Here is a 16,983-nt window from a genome sequence, read left to right on the forward strand (position 1 = left end):
GGAAACTTTGCCCCTCCTGGTAGGATTGTATATCCCATATGTCACTAGCTCATGGACTCTTGCCAATATGAAAGAAATGAATTTATCAGGTAAGTTCTTACATAAATTATGTTTTTAGAGCCCATAACACCCTAACAGTCACTTAGTAGATAGGTGCCTGCCTTTCTAATGTGATCAACGTTTTTAAATGTTACAGCCTCCATAGCTTTGATTTTTTTACAGTGATCACCTTTATCTTGGAGGGACATTGAACCCCTAAGAGATGGTTATGTAAGAGCCCCCCCCAATACTCACAATAAGGAAGTGCCTCTGCCCCTGGGCATGTCTTCATTTTCTGTGACATCACACACATAAGTAGTGAAGCCCTGCTTCAGCTAGTGAGTATCATAAGGTCATGCTCTCCCACTCGTGACCATGAAAAACATACACATTTTAGTAGTAATACAGATGACCTGTTGTCTTCACTTTGAAAGAGTTAAGAGTTTTGCCTTATTCCATAACCTGTCAAGTGTCATTATCGGCTTTTAAAAAATGTTCTATGTTTTACCAAAGTCAGCTGCTGCTTGTGGTTTCCATTAGATAATGTAAACTGTCACTGCTCCCGACACCTCCCCTTAAATGCTCTAGCCCCCCCCACCCGGGGAGGCCGCCTCACACTTTGAAAAACACTGCTCTAAATTATTCCTAAATGTTGTTATTTTTTTCCTTATTTGTTATGTAATTTTTAAACAGTGTTAAAAACAAAACAATCTGCAAGAATTTAAAATGTTCCCTATCCCTACTGTGCAAGTTACATCCATCAAAAATCCGGCAATGTCACTGATCTGTCAATGTGCTTTAATTTGGTGCACCCAGTATGAAGATGTGGACCTTACCTAAGCAGATCTGAAGGAGTAAGAGAAGAGAACTGCAGGTACTACAGGAGTAAACACAGTACTATGGTGAGTTGTACCCAGGAAGTATAAAGTACATTTAAAGGGAAAGTCTACACCAGAATTTGTATTGTTTAAAAGATAGATAATCCCTTTATTACCCATTCCCCAGTTCTGCATAACCAGCAGTGTTATATGAATAAACACAAAACAGAGGGGCGCCTCATGTGTAGATCAAAAATGCCACCAGCAAAAAAACATCCTTAGATGCCAAATGGGTATTCACCCTTATGTGCTGGTAGTCGCAGGCTGATAACTCAGGGTGTATCAGCTAACCCTTGTCCTGACTTCAGACTGGAAAACAGGATGAGTAGGCTCCAGGATGCAGTTCCAACAGATAATAAGTTGCTTGTACTTAGCTTTTGTTAAAAATGGTTTATTTAAAAATCACATTAAAAACATCAAGCAATAAGTAGAGGGGGCATAGATATATAGCTATGTTATGCTATGTTCTGTTTTTTTGTCACAGAGCGCCCCGTCTCATTTCTGGTTGTATCTGTTATATGAATACACGTTTTACCTATGTAATTACTTTGTACCTATGCCTCTGCAGACTGCCCCCTTATTTCAGTTCTTTTGACAAACTTGCATTTTACAAATAAAAATTGTGTAACACCCTATGAGTAAAAAAACACAAACTTGAGAAAAAAAGTCCCAATATAAATCTGTGAATAAAAATAGTGTTATTTTGGGGCTTAAAGGGCCACTGTAAGTAAATATTTTCTATGCCTATTACTAACTAACTACCCCAAATACGCTATTTATCAATAGCATTTCATTAACATATCTCTACCGTATATCAGAAATCTTGTCTGCAAATTTAATTGTTTTCCAAACCTACTCCGTGGGTATCCTTTGCTCTGTACCAATCTGTTTACAATACCTAGGTTTCAAAATGGTGCTTTAAACACAAAGTTATAGGTTTAAGTATTTTGAACACGCAGTGCTGAAAATAGTGGGCAGGATAACGTGACATCATCGGCGAATAAAAGATATAACTTTTAGAGGGGGGCGGAGCCGGCCACGGACCAGCATGGCCGCAAAAATATAGTGCTCCGAGTAGCTGACTCCTGCCGCAACATTTACCGACAGTCCAGGAGAGGATTTCTAAGTTTACAACTGGGCAAGTGAAAGCTGAACCTCTGGGGGACAAAACCCCGTCATGTGAGAATCTGACAACCCACCGGGGGCAAAGATATTAATCCCTGAACTGCTGAAACTCAGGCCCTGTGAAATCTTGTCAGTGGCGCGAATCGCCATTATCGCCGGAGCTTAACAGTGCAGAGGAGAAGAGAGGGGTATAGCTCCGACCTTTCCGGAACTTCAGTGACAGATGGGGCAACACACCGGTGCCGAGAACAAAGAGATTTCACTACCGCACAACCTTGAAGGGTAAGGAGAGAGAAAGGTGGGGGCCCGCCACTCTAAGTAACCAGATAGATCAGCCGTTATGGCGCCTGACACAAAAGTGACATGAATAAAGAGAGCCGGAGGTGAGAACTTTTTTCTGCAAATCATCGTTTAGTTTATAGTTCTTCCCCGGGAACATAAGAGGCCTGAGATGCGAACTGCAACATAGAGACTTACACACTTATATGGTACAGACAAGTTAACAGGGGACAGCGGTCACGTCAAATCTGGTTAAATGATGTCAGGCCTCAAACACAACTCTGCAGTTACACAGAAGAAAGTAATGTTTTAAACTGAATACAAGACAACCCCAGCAATCACACATTACAGAACGTGGGGCATGCAAACTCAGTACACTGGGAATAACCCTAACAGCACACCATTTCTTGGATCACAGTCTTCATCAAGAACATTAAGAAACTAAACAGTGGGCTGCTATTCAGAGACTACCACACTCATACCACTCAAACAAGCTAGCAGTCACACCAATCCTAAACAGAATACTGAGATACTCACAATACTCAACCAATAAAGAGGAAAGAAAAGTGCATGCAAACATAATAATTATAGCTACAGGGAGTACCTTTATTTATGAAGTGAACTTTCTAGGACAAAGAGGTATAATTTATCTAAACAGTTGCACCTCATAACGCATCCTACCACCTGATATCTGTGCCATACTGAGCAACCACACAAACATGGCGTCTAGAAGACAACAAAAAATGGATAAGCCTCAAAAACCAGCAAGCTCTGCGGGCTCTAAGATGAACTCTTTCTTTAAGACGGTAGTTACACCTAGTGCAGCTTCACCGGCCTCTCCCATCTCTGAGACAGAGGAGGGTAGTGCAGATGACATCTCTCCTGAAGATGAATCTCCCCTTACTAGAGCATACCTGAGTGCACTACCCTCCAAAGAGGATTTTACAACCTTTATGCAACAAGTCAGCCAAATAATACGAGATGGTCTGGCGGAAGTGAAAAAGGACATCACTGAGTTGGGGAATAGAGTAGTACAGCTTGAAGAATACGCTGAAGAAGTGTCGGAAAGCACAAATCTCACAACAATGCAGCTTCAACACCAGGCCACAGAGATTACACATCTGCAGAGCCAGATTGAAGATCTGGACAACAGGGGCCGCAGACAGAATTTAAGAATCAGGGGAATCCCGGAAACCACCCTGCCCACTGCGCTACCACAATACCTGCAGAACTTATTTCGCTTCCTGCTTGACACAGACCCAGACAAAGACATACTACTAGACAGAGCCCATAGGGCGTTGAGGCCGAAACCACAGCCCTCTGCACCACCTAGAGATGTCATCTTAAAATGCCATTATTTTCAAGACAAGGAGAACATCTTAGCAGCAGCAAGAAAAAAGTCACCTGTCTGCTATCTAGACACTGCCCTTCAAATATATGCAGACTTAAGCCCTATTACTCTATCAAAACGCAGAGAAGTGGGATTCTTAACAACACATCTAAGAGAACTAGGGATACCATACAGGTGGGGATTCCCTTTCTCCCTGAGAGCACTAAAGGACAATAAAGAAGCCATTTACAGAGATCTGGAAGATTTGGACTCTTTCTGCACGAAACTAAATATTATACAACCAAAAATACCTGAAGAGGGTAATGAAAGGCAGACAGAAGATCCAGCACAACACCCACCATCAAGAACGCAGAGGCAGAAATGGACAACGGTCCAGCGGAAAAACAAATCGACGACGCTGAAGCATGCACATAAAAACTCTAAAGACACAGTCCCACCATGAAGATTTAAATAATAATATTTACAGGTTTTGTAATTGTGAGGCCCATGAAGTAGAATTGGGCCACTTAATATCCATAACTGTTTTATAAATGTTTCCCTTTCCCTCCCTTTTTCCCCCACTTCTACCATAAGTGAATAGTCAAGAACCCAGATATAAACATTCAAGCATTGGACTCACATGCAATTTTTATTTAAAAGGCAGGAGCGGCAGCAGCTTTAAGACTGCTGTTTCCTCCCATTTGTACTAGTATGAGACTCTATGATAAGTTAGAAATTATTATTGTTAAGTTTGTTGTTAAAAAGTTATTAGGTATTAAAGTGTTCCTTTTGATTCAATTACAGAAACATTGCTATGATACAAAGGTTATCTCTCGCAACTACCCAGGATTTCTCGTGGTCCTCTGGGCTGGGGGGAGAGCCAGACACCTCCAGGGGACGGTAACATTCTGCAAGGTAAGACTACACACTTATTTTTTAGTGAGACACAATGCATAGAAAAATCTGCATATTATCACAGAACACTAAAGGACTAAATTCCCCCTCAAAAAGATCTATAGCGCTAAACTGGTTTGCGAGGCAAGATAGCTCGGTCATATTTATACAGGAAACCCATTTTGCAAAAAGCTCAGAACCCAAATTCCATTCCCGAAAGTTTCCCACGGGGTACTTTAATTCCAATGAGAAGAAAAAAAACGGGGTGGGTATCTTGATAAACCGCAATACACCCTTCCAGCTGATAAGTAAAGTGGGGGATAAGGAAGGTAGAATACTCATAGTGACTGGTTTAATACATAACAGACCCGTGACGTTAGTCAACGTATATGCACCAAACGCTAATAGGACACCCTTTTTTAAGAGACTGCTCTCATTAGTCCTAGAAAATAAGAAAGGCCTATTGATTCTAGGGGGAGATCTCAATGTGACTATGGACCCTCTGCTAGACACGACATCCCACAACACAAATACAGCTCATAGACCCCCAGACTCAGTATATCATAGCTTTCGACAATTAGGATTAATAGACATTTGGAGGATACAACACCCCCAACAACGGAACTATACATTTTACTCCCACCCCTGGGCTTCCTATTCACGGCTAGACTACCTCTTTATAGACCAGTCAAATCTATCCCTCGTTGATGACTCCGACATCCAACCAACCACGTGGGCTGATCACTCAGCAGTCTCTATCTATCTAAATTGGCCTGAAGCTCCGGTTAGTCCTTATATCTGGAGATTAGACGAATACCTTTTACGCCACCCCCCAACGTGCCAATCCCTAACTACATCTATCACTGAGTATTTCCAGTTTAACACTAATACAGAGGTATCACCACTTAACATCTGGGAAGCACACAAGGCGGTAATTCGGGGGGAATGCATTAAACATAGAGCTTACATTAAAAAAGTACATAATTTGGCAAAAAACTCACTAGTCTCTAAGTTACAGGATTTAGAAATAGAACATAAACAACGACCAACAGATTCAAACCTCCTATCACTAATAACTAACACTAGGAAGGATCTCAACAATATACTCACGAAGGAAGCTCAGAGGCTGGCACTAAAACTAAGGAAAACATTCTTCTTTGAGGGAAATAGAACAGGCTCAATGCTAGCAAAAGCTTTGAGGACTAAGACTGGCCAAACGCATGTATACAAAATACAAAAACAGGACGGGACAGAGACCCATGACAGTAGAGACATAGCAGAATGCTTCAAAAAATTTTACGCTAGACTATACAACTTAGAACAATTAGACACCCAGAAACACATGGAGGGAATGGAAGAATATATTCAGGCTGCTGGCCTTAACCCCTTGACAGAAACACAAAAAAGAGACTTAGATATGCCAATAACTCTAAAAGAGGTCCTGACTGTTATCTCCCATCTCCCAGGGGGGAAAAGCCCAGGCCCTGATGGGTTCACCAATTCGTATTATAAAACTTTTAAGCTTCTCCTAGCCCCCCACCTCTTGACAATGTTCCAGGCAATAGACGGTGACTTAAAATTCTCGCCAGATATGCTATTGGCACACATAGCGGTTATATTAAAACCAGATAAGCCACAGGAATTACCAGGTAGTTACAGGCCCATTTCTCTACTCAACTCGGACATAAAGATATTTAGTAAAATTATAGCAAACCGCATAAACACGGTGTTGAACGACATAATACATACCGACCAGGTAGGCTTCACGCCTCGTCGTGAAGCACGAGACAATACAATACGGGCTTTATTGCTATCTTCATATGCGAAAGCTCATGATATACCAGCGGTGATAATGACAACGGATGCTGAAAAAGCGTTCGATAGAACAAATTGGCTTTTTCTCAAAAAAACACTAGAGATATTTGGTTTCGGACCCAAGTTGACTGAGAGAGTTGGTAGTCTCTATACATACCCCAGCGCCAGAGTACGAGTGAATAGCATGCTCTCAGATCCATTCCCCATTCGAAACGGCACACGGCAAGGGTGCCCTCTTTCGCCTATCCTGTTTATATTAACAATGGAAGTATTTGCAGCCCACATACGCAAAAACAGAGAAATAAAAGGTATCACAATAGGACCTAATGAATTTAAAATCGCAATGTATGCGGACGATGTCCTTTTTTCAGTAACTTCTCCTAGTAGCACTATACCAGTAATACTTAGTGAGATTAAAAGATTTGGCACATACTCACATTTTTTAGTAAATCAAACCAAGTCAGAGGTACTAAACATTTCACTCAGCCCACCAGCCTTTCGTAAACTCTCACGAATATGCCCCTTACGTTTACAGTTAGAGTCAGTCAAATATTTGAGTATACATCTCACCCCTAATCCCCTCACTCTCTTTAAGAAAAATTACGAGTCCTTACTTAACTCAATATCTAGAGACCTTAACACTTGGGCAACCAAAACGCTTACGTGGTGGGGTAGGATACACTCCATTAAAATGACAACATTACCCAAGATTCTATATTTACTGCAAGCCCTCCCAATACACCTTCCCACCTGGTTCTTAACACGGGTACAAGGACAGATAAACAACTATGTCTGGGGCAAGATCAGACCCAGGGTTAATAGACATACTTTATATAGGTCCACAATCTCAGGCGGAGTAGGACTGCCCAAACTAGAGGAGTACTATCACGCGGTAACTCTCCAGAGGGTACTAGACTGGCTGGATCAACATCACATAAAGCGTGGGTGTCAATTGACTCCCATATACTACAGGTCCCTTTAGTGAGGGCATTATGTTGGGTCCCCCCGGATCTCAGACCAAAACAATGCGGACTCCTAGACTTACACAAACATTTCTTTAAAGAATGGGAGAGAGTAAAAACCCTGTATCCTCATATATCTTCTGTTAGATCCCCATTGTTCCCAATAGCTCTTAACACAGAAATGACAGGGGGCTTAGATAGTGGATTTAGGGGTTGCAGAGAATGGGGGTATACAATCCCACTAAACAGATTCTTGGAGAATGGGAAATTAATGGACAGACACAGATTGAAGACTATAGCAGACGGACGGTACGCACAATGGCTCAAATTTGCACAGCTTCAACATTTCCTACATACAACCCCCCATAGGCAGGAGTTCCTTCGCCCACTCACCCCTTTTGAAAAACTATGTGACAGGGAGGAAGCGATTCCGGGCTCTCTATCCCGGTCTCGCTGTCTTCTACTAGAATCTCAAAACAATACACTGCCAAGTTTCACGGCCAGATGGGAACTCGACCTCCACATAGATATTGATAGGGAAGCCTGGCACATCATATTTCAAAGAACGAAAAAATCATCCTCTTCCCCACAAATACTTGAAATGAATTACAAGCTTCTATCCCGCTGGTATTTAACCCCGACTAGACTGAGCACCATATACCCTGACTCTTCACGTATGTGCTGGAGAGGATGTGGCGAACAGGGAAGTTTGTTACACATGTGGTGGGATTGTCCCATAATAGCAAGACTGTGGAGGGAGGTGGAGACAGACTTTCAGACACTAGTGGGAGAATGGCTCCGACTAACAGCTAGAATAGCATTACTAAATGACGCTACTCACATCACATGCAAATTGAGATCCCTTATAATTCAAATAGGACTGAATGGAGCCCGATCCTTAATTGCCAGAGCTTGGAAGACACCACTTTCCCCAACTAAAAAGATGTGGTTAGATAGAACTACTGAACTCATAAGTTTAGAGGAATATGGGTTCTTAAAGAGGGGCAAGCTCCCATTTTTCTTAGATGCCAAATTCCTATGGGAAAGCATACATCCACCATCACAATATGCAGCACAATAGTAAGATTCACACAAGTAAAGAAATCACTGGATGGAGGACTGGCCTGTTTCCCCCTCTCCTCCCGGCTCGGGGACCGAGAGTAATCCAGCAGAGGTACACCGACAATGGGTAAGTTAGTATAGCAGGAGATATAAGATAAGATAAATGTCTTTTATGATTCTGAGTAATATAGCATTGATGAGCAATATTTATTACTTATGGAACACTGAGTTAGTTAAGAAATAGTAGTTAAGTTGGTTATGTATCATTATCGGAACAGTTGATTTGGATATAATGTCCTACTTAAATGATGTACAAAGACTGTATGACACCTTATGTAAAATGAAAATATAATAAATAAAAAAAAAAAAAAAAAAGATATAACTTTTAGAACGTTATGAAACTTTGTTTTGGAGAAAATATAGGTCAGTAGGTTTTAATTAATGTTTATTAACTTTAATATGTTAGTTGTTTAGCTTAAAAATTATAACAGAAAGTAATCCTTTAAGACAAAAGCTGGAAACAAGCAAAACAGTGTATCACGCGTCCTATTTGTTAAATGGTAAGTCCCTTCCTTGTGGCTATGTCCCCACATGTTTACTGGTTAACAAATAGGATGCGTGATAGACTTTGTTTTGCTTACCAGAACTGGTTTCCAGCTTTTGTGTTAAAGGGACAGTTAACCTACAAACTAATGTTCTATAATTCTGCACATAGTGCAGATTTATATAACATTAGCTTAGTGCTAAGTTTATAAAATAAAAGATTGCAGAGATATTATTTTTCAAAATGCCATTTTACTGACCGCCGCTCCTGACTCTACTGAGCGGGTCTTAATTTGCATAAACACATCGCAGGCACGCTGTCTAGCATCAGAGCGGGAGCAAGCTACATTCAGTTTAATGGCGCAATCCGGCGGGCTGTGACTAGGCAGCATGCCTGTGATGCTTTTAGGAAAAAATAGACCCGCTCAGTAGAGCCAGGAGCGGCGGTCAGTAAAATTGCATTTTGAAATATATCTCTGCAATCTTTTGTTTTATAAACTTGATGCTAAGCTAATGTTATATAAATCTGCACTATGTGCAGAATTATATAACATTAGTTTGTAGGTTTAATGTCCCTTTAACCCCTTAACGACCAAGGACGTACGCCACACGTCCTCAAAAAAAATACAGTTAATAACCGAGGACGTGTGGCGTACGTCCTTGGTCTGGAAAGCAGCTGGAAGCGATCCTGCTCGCTTCCAGTTGCTTTCCGGTTATTGCAGTGATGCCTCGATATCGAGGCATCCTGCAATAACCTTTTTTAGCAATCCGGTGCAGAGAGAGCCACCACTATTAGTGGGATTGGTCTGGGGGGGGGAAGCTACACTACAGAAAAAGAACATCATAATAAAAAAAAAAACCATTTCTCTTGCAAACTGGGTACTGGCAGACAGCTGCCAGTACCCAAGATGGCCCCCAATAAGGCAGAGGGGGAGGGTTAGAGAGCTGTTTTGGGGGGGATCAGGGAGGTTGGGGGCTAAGGGGGGATCCTACAAAGTAGCATATGTAAATATGCTAAAAATTTATTTAAAAAAAAACAAAAAAACTTTTTTTTTAGTACTGGCAGATTTTCTGCCAGTACTTAAGATGGCGGGGACAATTGTGGTGTGGGGGAGGGAGCTGTTTGGGAGGGATCAGGGGGTCTGATGTGTCAGGTGGGAGGCTGATCTCTACACTAAAGCTAAAATTAACCCTGCAAGCTCCCTACAAACTACCTAATTAACACCTTCACTGCTAGCCATAATACACGTGTGATGCGCAGCAGCACTTAGCTGCCTTCTAATCAGGACCGTCTTTAACACAGGGCAAAAGGGGCAGCTGCCCTGGGCCCAGTCTCTGTTGAGGGGCCCAAGAGTCCTAAAAAAAAAAAAAAATTTTTTTTTTTTATGGTTTATACCAGACTGCTGATGTGACATGGGGAACACACACATTCAGTCCTAATACTGTCACAGTCAAAAGTACTCTGCTTATATTTTTTTTTTAAAAACTGTGCCAGACCGTGACGGTGTCATGTGACATGCCAAGCTAGTGCCATGTGCTGTTTTAGATGTGCACTGTGCAGCACTGAATGCAAAGCCCTAACTCGGCATCCAGCCATTTCCCACTGCATCAGAAAAGGTCCTACTGGGGTTACCACTGTTACCAGGTAACTGCTCTGGTGGTGAGGATTGTTTCTGGGTAGGGCTGACTGTAGGCGCATGCAGCAGAAAGCTGGAGCGGCAGGCACATGATGATTTGAGCATCTGTGCAGCTGCATACACTGCTCTCTTCAGAATTGAGGCTGTGTGACTCATCTCACACTGTATCCATGCAGCCTTGGACAGACAGCATCCAGTCTACTGGTCCCCTTAGCCCTGCTCTTTCTGCTGTGGCCCTAAGATCAACTAACTGAAGTTTGTTAGGGGAATAGTGCTTTGTAGAAAGGTGTCAGTGGGAAGAATAAGTGAGTGCACACACGCCCCTCCCCATGCAGCATTGTCTAGTTCAGGGTGAGAGGGAACTTGTTCCTAGCAAAGAAGCGACATGTGCTGGTGTGGCTGATGTATAGCGTCATGCTGATACTTCACACATTAATGTAAGGTTTATTTTTATAGTTTTTATTTTCTCTCTGTCTCAGATTTTACAGCTTCCCATAGTAGTTCTGCTGTTCCAGTCAGTAAACTTATATTTGTCTGCACCTCCATGCTTCCTCCTTTACCTTGCTTTGCTCCTGTTGGCTGCCCTAAATCTCTTTAACCAGCTAAGCTCACACCAGAATCACATTCAAAAGAATATTAAATTAATCCACAGTGGAGGAATTTATATATTTATTTACTTATTAGTACTGCTTAGGTCCAGTTTCACATATTGCAATTTTTTTTTTAAATGATTAGCCCAGCAGTGGATGATCCACCACTGGGCTAATAATAAAAACAAATTGATTTAGTTGTTTTTTGGGATGTTGGGGTGGAGAGCGAAATTGCATGGGGGGGGCCCCAAGAAAATTTTTGTCCAGGGTCCAATCAATATTAAAGACGGCCCTGCTTCTAATTACCAAAAAGCAACGCCAAAGTCATATAAGTCTGCTATTTCTGAACAAAGGGGATCCCAGAGAAGCATTTACAACCATTTGTGCCATAATTGCACAAGCTGTTTGTAAATAATTTCAGTAAGAAACCTAAAATTGTGAAAAATTTAGCGTTTTTTTTAATTTGATTGCATTTGGCGGTGAAATGGTGGCATGAAATATACCAAAATGGACCTAGATCAATACTTGGGGTTGTCTACTACACTACACTGAAGCTAAAATTAACCCTAGAAGCTCCCTACATGCTCCCTAATTAACCCCTTCACTGCTGGGCATAATACACGTGTGGTGCGCAGTCGCATTTAGCAGCCTTCTAATTAATAAAAAGCAAAGCTAAAGCCATATATGTCTGCTATTTATGAACAAAGGGGATCCCAGAGAAGCATTTACAATCATTTATGCTATAATTGCATAAGTTGTTTGTAAATAATTTCAGTGAGAAGCCTAAAGTTTGTGAAAAAAATTGTGAAAAAGTGAACAATTTTTTTTATTTGATCGCATTTGGCGGTGAAATGGTGGCATGAAATATACCAAAATGGGCCTAGATCAATACTTTGGGATGTCTTCTAAAAAAAAATATATACATGTCAAGGGATATTCAGGTATTCCTAAAAGATATCAGTGTCCCAATGTAACTAGCGCTAATTTTGAAAAAAAGTGGTTTGGAAATAGCAAAGTGCTACTTGTATTTATTGCCCTATAACTTGCAAAAAAAGCAAAGAACATGTAAACATTGGGTATTTCTAAACTCAGAACAAAATTTAGAAACTATTTAGCATGGTTTTTGTTTGGTGGTTGTAGATGTGTAACAGATTTTGGGGGTCAAAGTTAGAAAAAGTGTGTTTTTTTCCATTTTTTCCTCATATTTTATAAATTTTTTTATAGTAAATTATAAGATATGATGAAAATAATGGTATATTTTGAAAGTCCATTTAATGGCGAGAAAAACGGTATATAATATATGTGGGTACAGTAAATGAGTAAGAGGAAAATTACAGCTAAACACAAACACCGCAACAATGTAAAAATAGCCTTGGTCCCAAACGGACAGAAAATGGAAAAGTGCTGTGGTCATTAAGGGGTTAAACAACCACAAAGTAGGAGGAGTTCTATACACGTTACTGAACTGAGTAACCAGATAAAGTGGCTGTATGTTCTTTTTAAAAAAAAAAATAATAATATTGTTTTAAATAAATGCTGAGAGAAGCAGACCTGGATGCCTGAGAGTATTTCATATAGTGCTGTAATCCTAGAGCTAGACATAGCTCTGGAGAGTGTGAGTACCTGTATTTATATATAGGAGATTGCCCACCTTACTACATTGTTGCACTATGATCCTTTGCTGTTGCTTTTGTTTTTGAGTATTGAAGAAATTGTGCAGAATAAAAGGACTCTTTAATCCATTTTACCTCATTTTTTTTATTTATATGTGGTATTTTGTTTGTACACTGTGTGTGTAATAATATAACACTATTTTCATTAACAGACTTGCATTTTAACCAATTAGTGCTGGCTCATAAATAACTCCATTGGAGTGAGCACAATGTTATCTATATGGTCTAGCTATGAAAAACTGTCAAAATTCACTGAGATAAGTGGCGGCCTTCAAGGGTTTAAAAATTAGCATATGAGCCTACCTAGGTTTAGCTTTCAACAAACAATACAAAGCAAATTTTATGATAACAGTAATTTGGAAAGTTGTTTAAAATTGCATGCCCTATCTGAATAATTAAAGTTTATTTGTAACAAGATTGCCCCTTTAAGTATAAAGATCGTATAAGAAAAAGAAAACTAGTTCTTTTTTTTGCAAAGAGATCAACTCTGTTTAGTACAGACAGGTATTTACATAATATTTTAGGTGTCCCAATGATGCGTCAATAATAGTGGACTGGACCACGACCAAATAAACCCCAGAAATTCAGAAAAACTTAAACAGAATTAAAATAACTTGTGTTACTGTATGCTAGCTACACGAGTTTACTAGTACAGATTACCATTGCGCGCAGGCTCAGTGACGGTCTGCTTTACCAAGACTGTGAGTGTGTTGCGCTATTCTGGGGCCACCTGGCAGCCGTGCCCAGTATTGCAGGAGGAGGCCGGAAGCACGTGTGGTGGTCGGTATGATCCCTACGGGCATCAGCCTCCGATCCCGGGCACATCGGTGCCTTCACCCCGCTTGAAAGCTAGTGCTTCCCTGTGATAATATGTCTCAGGACTCTGATCACCCACCGGCCAAGAAATTCAAGCCGGGCTCCCCCATCTTTTATCACAGGCCGAAAGGGGAGATGCATTCCGGGCCCAGAAAACAGCCGCCGACTAACAGCTAGAATAGCATTACTAAATGACGCTACTCACATCACATGCAAATTGAGATCCCTTATAATTCAAATAGGACTGAATGGAGCCCGATCCTTAATTGCCAGAGCTTGGAAGACACCACTTTCCCCAACTAAAAAGATGTGGTTAGATAGAACTACTGAACTCATAAGTTTAGAGGAATATGGGTTCTTAAAGAGGGGCAAGCTCCCATTTTTCTTAGATGCCAAATTCCTATGGGAAAGCATACATCCACCATCACAATATGCAGCACAATAGTAAGATTCACACAAGTAAAGAAATCACTGGATGGAGGACTGGCCTGTTTCCCCCTCTCCTCCCGGCTCGGGGACCGAGAGTAATCCAGCAGAGGTACACCGACAATGGGTAAGTTAGTATAGCAGGAGATATAAGATAAGATAAATGTCTTTTATGATTCTGAGTAATATAGCATTGATGAGCAATATTTATTACTTATGGAACACTGAGTTAGTTAAGAAATAGTAGTTAAGTTGGTTATGTATCATTATCGGAACAGTTGATTTGGATATAATGTCCTACTTAAATGATGTACAAAGACTGTATGACACCTTATGTAAAATGAAAATATAATAAATAAAAAAAAAAAAAAAAAAGATATAACTTTTAGAACGTTATGAAACTTTGTTTTGGAGAAAATATAGGTCAGTAGGTTTTAATTAATGTTTATTAACTTTAATATGTTAGTTGTTTAGCTTAAAAATTATAACAGAAAGTAATCCTTTAAGACAAAAGCTGGAAACAAGCAAAACAGTGTATCACGCGTCCTATTTGTTAAATGGTAAGTCCCTTCCTTGTGGCTATGTCCCCACATGTTTACTGGTTAACAAATAGGATGCGTGATAGACTTTGTTTTGCTTACCAGAACTGGTTTCCAGCTTTTGTGTTAAAGGGACAGTTAACCTACAAACTAATGTTCTATAATTCTGCACATAGTGCAGATTTATATAACATTAGCTTAGTGCTAAGTTTATAAAATAAAAGATTGCAGAGATATTATTTTTCAAAATGCCATTTTACTGACCGCCGCTCCTGACTCTACTGAGCGGGTCTTAATTTGCATAAACACATCGCAGGCACGCTGTCTAGCATCAGAGCGGGAGCAAGCTACATTCAGTTTAATGGCGCAATCCGGCGGGCTGTGACTAGGCAGCATGCCTGTGATGCTTTTAGGAAAAAATAGACCCGCTCAGTAGAGCCAGGAGCGGCGGTCAGTAAAATTGCATTTTGAAATATATCTCTGCAATCTTTTGTTTTATAAACTTGATGCTAAGCTAATGTTATATAAATCTGCACTATGTGCAGAATTATATAACATTAGTTTGTAGGTTTAATGTCCCTTTAACCCCTTAACGACCAAGGACGTACGCCACACGTCCTCAAAAAAAATACAGTTAATAACCGAGGACGTGTGGCGTACGTCCTTGGTCTGGAAAGCAGCTGGAAGCGATCCTGCTCGCTTCCAGTTGCTTTCCGGTTATTGCAGTGATGCCTCGATATCGAGGCATCCTGCAATAACCTTTTTTAGCAATCCGGTGCAGAGAGAGCCACCACTATTAGTGGGATTGGTCTGGGGGGGGGGAAGCTACACTACAGAAAAAGAACATCATAATAAAAAAAAAACCATTTCTCTTGCAAACTGGGTACTGGCAGACAGCTGCCAGTACCCAAGATGGCCCCCAATAAGGCAGAGGGGGAGGGTTAGAGAGCTGTTTTGGGGGGGATCAGGGAGGTTGGGGGCTAAGGGGGGATCCTACAAAGTAGCATATGTAAATATGCTAAAAATTTATTTAAAAAAAAACAAAAAAACTTTTTTTTTAGTACTGGCAGATTTTCTGCCAGTACTTAAGATGGCGGGGACAATTGTGGTGTGGGGGAGGGAGCTGTTTGGGAGGGATCAGGGGGTCTGATGTGTCAGGTGGGAGGCTGATCTCTACACTAAAGCTAAAATTAACCCTGCAAGCTCCCTACAAACTACCTAATTAACACCTTCACTGCTAGCCATAATACACGTGTGATGCGCAGCAGCACTTAGCTGCCTTCTAATCAGGACCGTCTTTAACACAGGGCAAAAGGGGCAGCTGCCCTGGGCCCAGTCTCTGTTGAGGGGCCCAAGAGTCCTAAAAAAAAAAAAAATTTTTTTTTTTTATGGTTTATACCAGACTGCTGATGTGACATGGGGAACACACACATTCAGTCCTAATACTGTCACAGTCAAAAGTACTCTGCTTATATTTTTTTTTTAAAAACTGTGCCAGACCGTGACGGTGTCATGTGACATGCCAAGCTAGTGCCATGTGCTGTTTTAGATGTGCACTGTGCAGCACTGAATGCAAAGCCCTAACTCGGCATCCAGCCATTTCCCACTGCATCAGAAAAGGTCCTACTGGGGTTACCACTGTTACCAGGTAACTGCTCTGGTGGTGAGGATTGTTTCTGGGTAGGGCTGACTGTAGGCGCATGCAGCAGAAAGCTGGAGCGGCAGGCACATGATGATTTGAGCATCTGTGCAGCTGCATACACTGCTCTCTTCAGAATTGAGGCTGTGTGACTCATCTCACACTGTATCCATGCAGCCTTGGACAGACAGCATCCAGTCTACTGGTCCCCTTAGCCCTGCTCTTTCTGCTGTGGCCCTAAGATCAACTAACTGAAGTTTGTTAGGGGAATAGTGCTTTGTAGAAAGGTGTCAGTGGGAAGAATAAGTGAGTGCACACACGCCCCTCCCCATGCAGCATTGTCTAGTTCAGGGTGAGAGGGAACTTGTTCCTAGCAAAGAAGCGACATGTGCTGGTGTGGCTGATGTATAGCGTCATGCTGATACTTCACACATTAATGTAAGGTTTATTTTTATAGTTTTTATTTTCTCTCTGTCTCAGATTTTACAGCTTCCCATAGTAGTTCTGCTGTTCCAGTCAGTAAACTTATATTTGTCTGCACCTCCATGCTTCCTCCTTTACCTTGCTTTGCTCCTGTTGGCTGCCCTAAATCTCTTTAACCAGCTAAGCTCACACCAGAATCACATTCAAAAGAATATTAAATTAATCCACAGTGGAGGAATTTATATATTTATTTACTTATTAGTACTGCTTAGGTCCAGTTTCACATATTGCAATTTTTTTTTTAAATGATTAG

Source organism: Bombina bombina, chromosome 3 (genome assembly GCF_027579735.1).
Source record: "Bombina bombina isolate aBomBom1 chromosome 3, aBomBom1.pri, whole genome shotgun sequence".
NCBI classification, from domain to species: domain Eukaryota; kingdom Metazoa; phylum Chordata; class Amphibia; order Anura; family Bombinatoridae; genus Bombina; species Bombina bombina.